Below are 12903 nucleotides of genomic sequence, written 5' to 3'. Positions count from 1 at the left end.
ACTTTTATCCACTGTCATCAACTTCGTAACTTTTCAATATGTTAAGACTTTTCTAATGAGGCAAGTGGTGAAATTAATAAATGTAATACAATTCTTTGATGTTGTATAATAAAAATGTATCAACATTTGGAAGGTCTATATAACAAAAAATAAGAATTTACAAATGATAAATGCCTGCCATTACAAAAATTATGTATGAGTAAAAGATCCACATAAAATACAAGATGGACTGATGGATTTTAAGGTAATAGAGTACAAAAAATGTATTTATATTGTTTCATATTCCACGTTCAATCTGCAGAAGTATATGACAGGTAGTAACTGGATGATTCTACTTGAATACACCTGTGTCAAAGTGATGGCGTGAGGACCTCCCTTCCACGGTCGACACACAGTTACATCCTTTTTAGAAGTAAAGAAGAGTTTAATAAAATTTCTTCTTACACACATGATAATAAACTTGAAGCTTCAGACTTTCAATTGTCCAGATGTATTATGAATTACACATTTTAATGTATCAGCCCATTATATAGTTTATTATTTTTGGCCAGAAAGAACTATGTTATGTGTTCCTGAGCAAGTTTTAGAATCACAGAGTTATAAATCCAGATTTAGAAGAAACCTCAAAGACTAATTCGTTTAAATACCCATCTGATAATTAGATCCAGTCATGGAGAACTCACCTACCCAAAGAGGCAAACATTTCATCTTTGAACTTCCCAAATTGTTAAAAATGTTATATTACATAAAAATCTGGCCAGTATAACTTCAAAACATCAGTCCTAATCTTATCTCTGAAGAAAGATTGAAGGCAACTATTGTGTTTTCCTTTGGTCTGCTTTCTTAAGGCTAAACATCTCTATCCCATCATGTGTTCATCATGGCATAGGGTTTAATTACTTGAGCATTCTGCTCACATTTCTGAATAAACTCCAGTTTGTATGAGTCCCTTCTTGTGTATGTGATTAAGATCAGGTAAGTGAGCCTGATAGAGGTTGTCTCCCCAAATAGATTACTGTCAAACCAGTCCCTTCTTTGTTTAGAATACCATAATTGTATGAATGCTGCCCAAGGCCATGCTTGCTTTTTTATTAGACGCAACGCATGCCAAACTCATATTGATGTTAATGTTATAAAATCTATAAAAAGTAATATTCACATATTTCCCATGATGTTTTTTCAAGGCTCTTTGAAAGTTTTTTAAAATCTATGATCAGGAACTTGCATTCTCACTGAGCTTAATTTTATTGGCCTTAGCCATTGTCCCAAGATGTTAATATCTTTTTGGAATCCGATTTTACTGCACAATATATTTTCTGTTTCTTACAGCATATATCATCTGAAAATCTGATAATTATGCATTTGACATTCTCATCCAAGTAACTGACAAAATCTGTGAGCAGGACAAGCCACTGAAACAGAATCCTTTGACACTTTATAGAAACCTTCTTCCAAATTAATGGAGATTATTTTAATATGCATACTTGAAATTCAATCAGCCAGGTTTTGTTTCTCCATTTTATCTGTAAAATATCACAGACACTGTCAAATGCCTTGAGGATGTTATCTGATATCTCTGGGTCTTATTTACCTCCAGCAATTTAATAGAAATTTAAAATGTATCATATCACTTCTAAGGATCAGAGTAAGTATATGTAAGATAAAGTCAATTGGATTCTTTAAGTTTGTTGGAGGAATAAAGGTTAAATATCTATGATTATTAAGTATAACAAAATAATTTCCTTTGGAGAATCTTAATCCTTCTGTAATTATTCTCATCTACTGGGGGGGATGGTAAATGACTACACAGAACAAGGAGACTAAGCTAAAGCAACTGTGAAACTCACATTGTGACCAGTAGATTTTGAACTGGAGGGTTTTTTTTCTCTCTAAGATCAAAGACATGCTTTGTTTCTAAAAAAGAAAATGGGGAGCGTCATCTTTTTCATTATTTTCTAACTCGTCCTTCACTGTCCTTTACTCACATTTAGATCAATTATTGCTAGTGTGTCTTCATGGAAGGGAAAAAAGAAACAATTTTAGACAAGGGGCAGATTTTCAGGCTCAAGTGAATCATCTAGTTATAAAGATGGGGAAAGCAGGCTTTATAGCAGAGAGCCTGACAGACCCTTTAACTACTAGAGTGTGCTCTAGATTTGAAGGTCTAAGTTCTTATGTATTTTTCCTGGTCCACTTAACTGCATCATCTAAACTTGATAAAAGTGACCTTACAATAAGTCATTTTCTTGAAAATATTTGGAATTGCTGGGAAGCGACCGAGAATAGTAGGAAGCCAAGCACTTAATGGGCTGCACTATCGGAAAGACTATGAGTTTGTTGGTGGGAGGGGGAGGGGTGCTTTGCCACACAGAATCTGAATCAATTACAAACAAACTCCCTCCTTCTAGGTCCAGGAGCCCAGAAACCCCTTCACACCAGACTAAGGATGCCAGGAAAAATCAATAAGCGATTGAATTGGATTCTCTGGGGGAGAACACAGTGTATTTTGTAATTTCAAAATAGCTCTTTTATTAGAGAGCTGAAGAGTGTATAGCAGACATTACATTTCTATGAAATATAAGCCAGGCAACATTCAGTTCTGTTTTAAAATTAATAGAGCTTCAATCTTTTTTTTATTTTGGCAAGAGATTGAGTTGTGATGCCCGCTAACTCTGTCTTCAGTCTGATTTAGTAAGCATTTATTAAGAACAGTTTTATATTTCTCTAAATGCCTTACCAAAACCTCTCTCTGTGCCCTGGACATTAAATTAAGTATAAAATTGATTGCAGCAAAGCTAAATAAATAGATACTTAATTTTCCCAAGCAACTCACATATGTATGAAAAAAATAAATGTTATGGTGTTGGGAGTTGAGAGTAGAAAAAGATGGTTCGTGTGTAGGTTTAGTTATCAAAACCCACAGCATATAGGCTGACAGCTTTTGAAATACATAAACTGTTTCTCTCTCTCCTGTTTCCATAGCAACAGAGCACACAAAGCCTTAGTTTTTGCACATAGAGAGAAAAAAATGGGAATAGAATCTGGAATTGTCTCGAACAAAAGAAAAATGTATAAAACAGAAAATGAAGCATATATAGTCCTGAAGAGCCTCATACTTGTTTACGGCCCCTTGATGGTATTGTTCGCAATACAGATTTGAATGTACGTTGGGGTAGCTTTGCAGCACGTGGTTAGAACCTGAAAGGTGAGAGTGCCCTGCCTCCCTTCTGTGAGCCAGAGGGGTCAGTGCAAATAACTCACTGCCATCTTCGTCTTGGAAAGTTTTTCTGTGACTCCTTCCTTCAAGGCATTCTTGCCAGGGCTTTGTTGATCAGCTTTTGTCCCTTTAGCACACTTCAGGTTGATTATTAAGATCTCTCCATTTTCTATACTCTTTCTCAGTTCACTAATTTTAAAGGGTCAATGACAATGCCCTAAATTCAACAAATAATGGGAGGATGTGATGATCCTTAAAGTAAGAGTGTCACAAAGCAAGGCATGGAGACCAGCCAAGCACCCAAAACTGAAGTTCCTCACCTAGGATTCCCCTGTCAGGTTAGGATTTAAAAGGCATCATTGAGGGACATCTATAATAGTGTCAACAATAAATAAATAAATAAATAAATAAATAAATAAATAAATAACAAAACATAAAACAAAAACAATAAAATATAATAATAAATTTAAATAATTAACTTTTGTAGGTTAAAAATAAAAAAGGGCACCTGGCTGCTGTGGCTCAGTGGATTGAGTGTCGGCCTGCAAGCCAAGTGTCGCTGGTTCAATTCCCAGTCAGGGCACATGTCTAGGTTGCACGTCCGGTCCCCAGTTGGGGGCACGAGTGAGAGGCAACCACACAATGATGTTTCTCTCCCTCTCTTTCTCCTTTCCCATCTCTCTAAAAATAAATAAATAAACAAATAAATTATTTTAAAAATAAATAAATAAAAAAGGGCTCCATCAGCCCTAAATTGGTACAACTCATTTATTGTCATGTCATATACATAAATTCGTTTAGATGTGTCTATTTCCATCCATAACCATTTCTCTGAGCTTAGTTTAAATTTCACCTCCCACAGGTTAGTGACCTTGGATATGTGCATTTATGAAAAAAATTAATAACTAGCCAATACAAGAAATATTTTACCAAACTCTCCTTCTTTCAGGTACAAAAAGAAAAAAAAAAAAAACCATTTAATGAGCAATATCAGTTCTATTTAAAACAAACCAGAGCAGGCACTGGCCCCAGTTAGTTAAAGCATCATCTATCCAAGCGTCATCTATCCCATAAGACTGAAAGGTTACAGGCTTGATTCCAGTCAGGGCACTTGCCTGGGTTACAGGTTTGGTCCCTGCTCAGGGGTGCGGGGGAGGGCAACTGATGGATGTTTCTCTCTCACCTCGATGTTTCTCTCCCTCTCTTTCTCAATCTCTCTCCCCCTCCCTTTCCTTCTCTCTAAAATAAAAAAAAACAAAAACAAAAACAAAAACAGAACAAATTTTGTTTGCTTTAAAATGAAGGAAATAACACTAAAAGAATCTTTTGTAAGAAGCCCAGTAGAGAATAAATGGTAATAAGCATTGCTCAATTCCCAACATCTCCCTCTTGGTCTGAGGGGCCCCAAGAGTGCTGTACTTCATTATACCCTTTATTGACTCGCTGATAATTGAGACATATATATGTATCCATAGTGTCTCTTGCCACCACTTTAATGACCACAAGCATTTTCTGTTACCTGTCTATTTTGGGGACAGGTGCTGGATGGTACAGCAAAGTTATAGAGACAAGATATTTGAATGGGTTTTAACTGCTAGTCTTTGCTAAGGAGAACAAAAAGCATACAACACTGCAATCAGGAAATTCAACAAATTCTACTGTGGATTTTGGCACTCTGTATAGGGTTCTTACAAGGAGTTTTCTAAATGCAGGACATGCCCTACATATATGGTATAATGACATGATGAACTGAATTAGCTCAGATGAAGTCATTACTGTCTTCTGTAAATAATTTACCTCTTACAGAAGCATATGAATAAAAACATATTTAACCAACAGACTACAATGGCTCCTATGGGGCTTTTTGGTTTGATTGACAAAACTAAATAAAATACATTTTTTAAAATTGCCAAAACATATATTAACCTGTTAGACCACAAGGAAAATTACTGGGAGTCAGAAAACTTCTATTTAAAAACAAACACAGAAAAAAAGTAAACCTAAATACAAATCCTCTTAACCAACAACTCTTAGAAAAGGAGCTTTAGAACCTTCAGCTTTTGTAATATCGAAGACATATTTTGACCTGACAAATGGATTTTTGCTAAAGATGGGAGTAGCCTATAGTGGTCTGCCTTCAAACAGCAATGGCCCTCTCTGGCACTTCTTGTTATTTCTCTTGCTATAAGTTTGCATGAGCAGAAAAACCTCAATTTTGCCAACCTCTGACTTTTTAATTCTTGAAATAATGTTTTATATCCACTAGTAAAAGCAAGACCAAAGGACTCCTGCTTATGAGTTATTATTGCCCTTACGCCCAACTATATACTAGCCCTCATTCTTTGAAGCACTTAGAAGAGGCAGGACCTCAGAGGTCATAGTCCTGGTTCTGCTGGAGTCTCTCAGACCAGCAGTGGTTCAGTGGCAGTATCTATTAACCTATGGCAGGCTGTCCTGAACCTGCTCCTGTGAGGATGAGATAAGTCTAAAATGCTCTGACTTTCATTTGTCCCAGACCTACCTTGTCATGGCTGACACTGGTGACAACCATCCCATTTCTGGTTATATGAATATTTCTCTTCCCTTCAGGCATCCTACAATATTTAAACATCCTCTCCCCTTCTTTAGCTCTCAAATAATATCTTCTAAAATCTTTTCGGTATTTTCTTTGTATTCTTTACTGATTTTAAAATTGTTCACCTCATAGGCCCACATTATTCTTCCCCTGTCATGATATGCTCCTTCCACTCTTCTGCCTTTCCCACGTTCTTTTTTAACCTCTCCCACATTCTCAGTGAACTGGCTGAAAATTACTTGTCCTGAGAATCCAGAAGGTAATACTTCTCTGTGAGCTCATTTGCATGCAGGTCAACTGCAAAATCTGAGAATTGTGTTATATGTTTCTGATTTTTATCACTAGATATATCACTCTCCTATAGTCTCCTCAGTATCATTTTTCTTTTCTTTTTTATTCCTATTTCAGTACCTTCTCTCAATGCAGTTTCCTGAACCTCCTAAAAAGCTGCTTCTGAAAGTCCCTAACACTTTCTCTGTAGAAGTGATACTGAGATTCACGAATATGGTTCATTTACTTCTGTATCTGCTTTTGGTTGAATGCTTTTATGCAGGCCAATGTTTAATATTACCCATGCAACACTTTTTTCCTGCTCTAAAAAATAAAACCCGTCTTTGAGAAAAATCTTCAAGGAAACCAAATATTATAACCTATATTATTGAGATTGGGGTTGGGCTGGAAACACCACTGACTCGGTCTCCTCACAGCCTCATCAGCCGTGCTCCTTGAACACACCTTCACTGAGCCCTAGATCTTTCAAAACAATGTTTGAAAAATGCTGCTATAAACAATAAAGTGACCATGGATTGGTTTGGTATGGTATTCATCAAAATACAGGATTACATAAATTGAATTGTACTACCAAGTACTTTCTAACTCACTCCTACTTCCGTTCTGCTTTTAGCAGCCCTGACCTTGGCATTCCCACTGTTCTGTGATGAGCAATATGAAACGGTTTCTCCTACTATCCCACTCCCTGGTTGCTGTTCCCCAAGATCCCTCTCACAAGCCATCTGATGGCTCACCAGACACTGGTTGCCACATTTTAAGTGAGTGCATTTATAGAGTATTCAACAAATGATACCTTAATGACTTGAAATACTGAATATAGTTTCTAAATTGCCACTAAGAGTTTATTGTTTTGGAAAAAGCTATCTTACCCAATTATAAAAATAACAATGATTTCATCTCCTCAATATCTGTTTTCCATGTTGTCACTCTTTCTAAATCTGGAGAAGGGTCAGGAAAAGAAATACAGTAGTGAGAGGGAAACAGTACATTAAAATCATGGTTGGCAGGATGGATACATTTTGTTCTCTGACTTTAGATTCTTATCTACCATTTTTGCTTTATTAATTTTATTTTTAATTATCACATAACAAAATTGACTTCTTGGTATACAGTGCTATAAATTTTTAACACAAGTATACATTTGTATAACTACCACCATAATCAGGATACAGAACAGTCCCCAAAGAACTCCCACAGAAATCCTCCATGCTCTCCAAGTTGACAGTTTTTCTGCTACTTCCTTTTCATCTCATGGTTTCTGATGAGAAGTTCATTGTCATTTGAGCATTGCTCCCCTGCAGGTAACATGTTATTTTTCTCTGGTTGAATTCAGAATTGTTTTCTTTGTCTTTAGTTTTCAACAGTGTGATTATGATACACGTATGTGTAAGCATTAATTTCTTTGGGTTTATAGTGATTGGAGTTTGAGGAGCTACCAAAACTGTAGATATATGGCTTTAACCAAACATGAAGTTTCCGGCTATTATTTATTCAAATATTTTTAAGCACTGCTCTCTTTCTTCCCTCTGTCTGAGAACTCTGATAACACAAATCTTAGACCTTTTATGTTGTCCCACAAGTCCTAAGGCTTGGCTTATGCTTTCAAAATCTTTTCTGGGTGTGTTGTTCAGACTAGATAATTTCTATTAATCATTCAAAATTCACTCAGGTTCATCTCCATTTGCTACTGAGCCCATTCACTGATATTTTTATTTAATTTTTTTGTTTTATTTTCAGTTCTATAATTTCCATTTGATTCTTTTATATGTCTCCTACTTCTTTGCTTAAGCTTTCCATTTTTCCATTCATTTAAAGAATGTTGGTGATTGCTTATTTGTGTAATAAATACTTCCAGGTATTTGTGAGATAATTCCAACATTCTAACATCTGTGTTGTCTTGGCATTGGTGTCTGGCGTCTTTTCATATGAGAGGTGAGGTATTCTTTATTTTTGATATCCTGAGTAATATTGAATAGTATCCTGGACATTTGGGATATTTTGAGACTCTGGAACTGTTTAAATTTTGTGGAAAATATTAATATTTTCATGTTAGGTAATTAGCATAGTTAGGTTTAATCTACAAGTTCCAGCCAGCTTTGCTTCTGTGTGCTATGGTTCCAATGGCAGTTCCACTTTCAAAGGCTTTGTAGTGTTGTGCAGATTTGCCCTGCATATATCCCACTGTGGGCAGTGATCTCTCTGTTGCTCCACTAACCCAGGTGTTCATAAAAGACTTTATGGAATAGCTTTCCTAAGGCTCTCCCTGTGATTCCTGTTCCCCAGGCTTGCCTTTCTTGTCCTCCAGTCAAAAAGCTGAGTTTCTAATTCCCCCATTCTGACAGGTATTTCTTTACTACACTGGGAGCCAAAGGCAGAAGGAGAGAGAAGGGGGGGGAGAGGGAGAGAGAGAGAGAGAGAGAGAGAGAGAGAGAGAGAGAGAGAGAGAGAGAGAGAGAGAGAGAGAGAGAGAAGAAGAAGAAGAAGAAGAAGAAGAAGAAGAAGAAGAAGAAGAAGAAGAAGAAGAAGAAGAAGAAGAAGAAGAAGAAGAAGAAGAGGAGGAGGAGGAGGAGGAGGAGGAGGAGGAGGAGGAGGAGGAGGAGGAGGAGGAGGAGGAGGAGGAGGAGGAGGAGGAGGAGGAGGAGAGAAGAGAAGAGAAGAGAAGAGAAGAGAAGAGCAGAGAAGAGAAGAGAAGAGGGAGAGGAGAGGGAGAGGAGAGGGAGAGGAGAGGGAGAGGAGAGGGAGAGGAGAGGGAGAGGAGAGGGAGAGGAGAGGAGAGTAAAGGTTCATCTCACTCTTTGGAGATCACAGCTCCACCAGTCAGTTAAGGAGGTTCCCTCTTTCTTGTGGTTTCTCTGGCCTCTTCTCACACTGCAGACAAGGAGTGTGCTTATTTCTCCTTATTTCCTAAGCATGGTAACTCTTCAAATAGGACCATCAAATATGCACTGTCCCTCTTTGTGGGGTTCTACCACATCAACTATACTGAGGATGACCACCCCTGGAATTGAGCAGTAGGTAGCTGTAACAAATAAGCAAGGGGATCCTCTCACTTCTGTCCATGTTCTCCTCTCTCTTTATGTACCTTCCTTCAGGGATCACATCAATTTTTATAGTTTTTTTTTTTTTTAATGCACCTGAATGTCAGATATATTTTGTTTAGCTCCATCCTTACATTGAGTTCCAATTCCACATTTTCAGTCACCTGATGAATATTTCTATCTGGATATCTCACTATTTCTTTGATAGATAATCCATAATAGGAAAACCTTGTGATCTTTCTTATAATAGCTCTTCATAGCTTCACCATTTCTCTCTGCAGCATGATCATTCTTCTGTTCACCAAACTATCAGCTTTGACTTATATTTCCTCACTTTGCAGATGTAACTAGTCATCAAGTACCATCCCATCTTACTTTTGCATTGGTTAATTTATCTGTTCACTGTCATTCTCTGAATGTTAGTTTAAGATCTTAATGTTCTAAGTCAAGATAATACTGATAGACATTACTATGGCTACTACTACTGCTGCTCACGTCATCATCATCATTACCATATCACCATCATCATCATCATTAATTGAAAATATATTACAATTTTCTTTTATAGATCCTGGCTATATGTCCTAACCACAATCCTAGAAGGTAGAATTTAATACTCTAGATTCACAGGTAAGTGAAACAGGATTCTATGCCTGCCTGAGTGGAGAATGTGTGCTTAACTAAAAATATTACACTCAACATGTTTTATGCACACATTGTGTTGCCAGAATCAACCCAGAGACCTGGAGAAAGCTCCCCTTCCCTGTGAACATTAAAGAATGATAATGGAGCCACATTTCCTCACAACTTGCTGTAGACTTAATAGAACCCCAGAACAAGGCATAATTTTATGAAATAGCTTACTGTAGTTCTGAGAATGGGAACAGGCAGACAGATTCCTAGAAGTGATACTACTAAGGTCAGAAGTATGTATTGATATATATTTTAAACATTTGCATAATAAGTCTCATATATCACAATATTTGTTCTGGAGAATAGCTGCTTTGTTTTTATCTACTGAACTGAAAACTTGAAATGACAAATATTTCTGAATATAGGTCTGCCTCCATATTCCATTATATTGACATACCCTATTTGATTTAGCAGTATGCCTATTGGCCAGTTAGGATCTTGCAAAAGTTTATGATGATACTAATTCTATAATGAACATTTTGACACACAAACTATGTTTTTACATCTCTTTTTATTCCCTTAAAATAGATCCCTAGAAGGGAAGTGGCTGAGTTTAATGACAAACACTTTTGTTAAGGACTTATCACATATTCCTAAAATGCTGTATAGAAAGCAAGTACCAACTTACTCTCTCTCCAGCCATGCATCACAGCACCTTCTCGTTGCTTCTTCCCCACTGCTAAGCATCCTAGTAAGAAAGAAAATGTTGCCAATATGACAGGCTTATTGATCTTATTTAATTTAGCAGTTTTAGTAATTAGGTACTGATTTTTTTCAAACACTTATTGCCCATATTTTTCTTCGAATGTAATCATGTGATTTTAATAAATGATAAACACAACCCATGTTTCTTTTACTTTTTCTGCCAATGGATTTTGGTTCTCATAGGTTAGTGTTACATTGCATTAGAAGAGGGCCTTGAAATAAAACATTAATAACTAGCATTAATCGTAGAGCACTTTGCAATTTTTGAAGCAGTTCAATGCATTATATTTTTTGATCTTTCAATAATTCTAGAAGCAGCAAAGGTAAGATATTCTGATTTATCGGTGAGGACATGTGTAAAGTTGTCCAGGTAGTTGGTGGTAGAGCCACATCAGCTTTTTGCATACTTAAAACACATAGCAGGATGTAGATTCAGAGCTAAATCTTATGACCCTCAGACTGGCATTGTTCCTTTGATCTACAGCAACACCTATACCCAACACCTGGTCCCAAGAGGACCAGCACTGCCAGCACTTGGGAGCTTTCAGAACTTCACTGTCTCTGGCCCAGGAGCTTTCTGTGCACACTGGTGTCTGTGAAGTGCTTTTTGGACTGTGCTCAGAGCACATGTGCAACAAGTGTGGATAGACTTCATACAGATTTGTTCATAAAAATACAAGGAGGTACTTCCGGCCAAGATGGAGGCGTAGACAGACATGCTGCATCTCCCTCCACAACTAAGAAGAAGTACAACTACCTCAAAACTATAAACAACCAGAAGTTCCAGAAAACCAAAGTGCATGGAAGTCCAGCAAACAAAGATATAAAGAAGAAATACTGATCCAGACAGCTAGGAGGGATGGAGCCGAGGCAGAGAGGACACAGTGTGGTGGTGGTAGCAGCAGCGGAAGCAGGCTGGCAAAAAGCGCAGTCACATGTTTTTAAAAGTCAGGAGGGACACCCGGGGAGTGTTCCCAGCTCCTCACCAGACCGAGCAACTCACTGTCCCAGCACTGGGGGAAATCAAGCCTTATTGCTTCTGACTGTGCAAACCAGTGGGGGTTGGGACAGAGGCAAAGACTACTGGTCTCTCAGCAGAGTCCACTTGTTTAAAGGGCCCCCACAGTCCTAGAACATTCGCAGACCCACCCACTCTGGGAACGACAGCCAGGACAGCAGGTAGAGGGGAACCAGTCCGGTGCCGAAGTGGAAGAAGTGCCTGGAAAAGGGGCGAGTGCTGGGCAGATAGCATTGTTCCCTCTCAGACCCCTGCCCCCCACACACAGCGCCACAACATGGTGAAACAGGTCGCCCGTTACTGATGAATCCCTAAGGCTTCGCCCCTTACAACGCAATAGGAGCGACAGCTCTCCCTGGGACACGGAAGCAAACAAACACAGGAGACATCTGGCCAAGATGGAGGCCTATACTGACACACTCCATCTCCCTCCACAACTAAGAAGGAATACAACTACCGCAAAACCAGAAATAACCAGAAGTACCAGAAAATAAATGGAAGTCCAATGTATGAAGTTATAAAGAAGTGGTGCTCGTCCAGACAGAGTTGAAACAGGCTGACAGCCATTAACCTGAGTTGCAACTAGAGGTGGCACCGGCAGCAGACTGGTTCCTGGACATGCCGGGTGGAAGGAGGGGCCCTAGTCGGCAGCAGCTAAGCCGTTTAGCTTTACCTTCTTTACAGACTTTGGTTGGTGGGGGCTGTGGCCATGGAACAGGCCTGAAAAACAGGTAAAGAAGAAATAAGATTATGCATAATTTGTAATATCCTGTGATCAGTAAGACTAACCTGGAAGTCGCCATGTTATTCAGGTATTTGTGAAGATTATTTCTTAACACTGAAGTAGAAATACTGCCTTGAAAACCAGAAGCTCAGTATTTCAGAATACTTGGGGGGCAGATAGTTGTGATATGGGCCCACAAAGTGAAAGTAGTCCAGTTCTTACTTGTGGTTGATAATCCAGCTTCTAGTCATGACCTTTTTAGCTATTAAAAGAAAAGAAAACTGAATGAAAGTACAAGGCAAATATGGTTCTTTTACTACTTACTAGAATTTGTTTTGAAGGGCAAATTGAAAGGGACAGTTTATGTGAGATTCTAAAATTATTAAGTCAAGCCCTGGCTGCTGTGGCTCAGTGGATTGAGCGTCGGCCTGCGAGCTAAATGTCGCTGGTTTGATTCCCAGTCAGGGCACATGACTAGGTTGCACGTCAGGTTCCCAGCTGCGGATACGAGTGAGAGGCAACCACACAGTGATGTTTCTCTCTTTCTCCTTTCCTCTTTCTCTAAAAATAAAATAAACAAACAAACAAATAAATTATAAAAAATAAATAAAATTATTAAGTCATATTCTTAAAAATTTTTTC

The sequence above is a fragment of the Furipterus horrens genome, unplaced genomic scaffold, assembly GCF_987537825.1.
Source record: "Furipterus horrens unplaced genomic scaffold, mFurHor1.1.pri manual_scaffold_3, whole genome shotgun sequence".
NCBI classification, from domain to species: domain Eukaryota; kingdom Metazoa; phylum Chordata; class Mammalia; order Chiroptera; family Furipteridae; genus Furipterus; species Furipterus horrens.
This window is presented reverse-complemented; position numbering follows the sequence as displayed.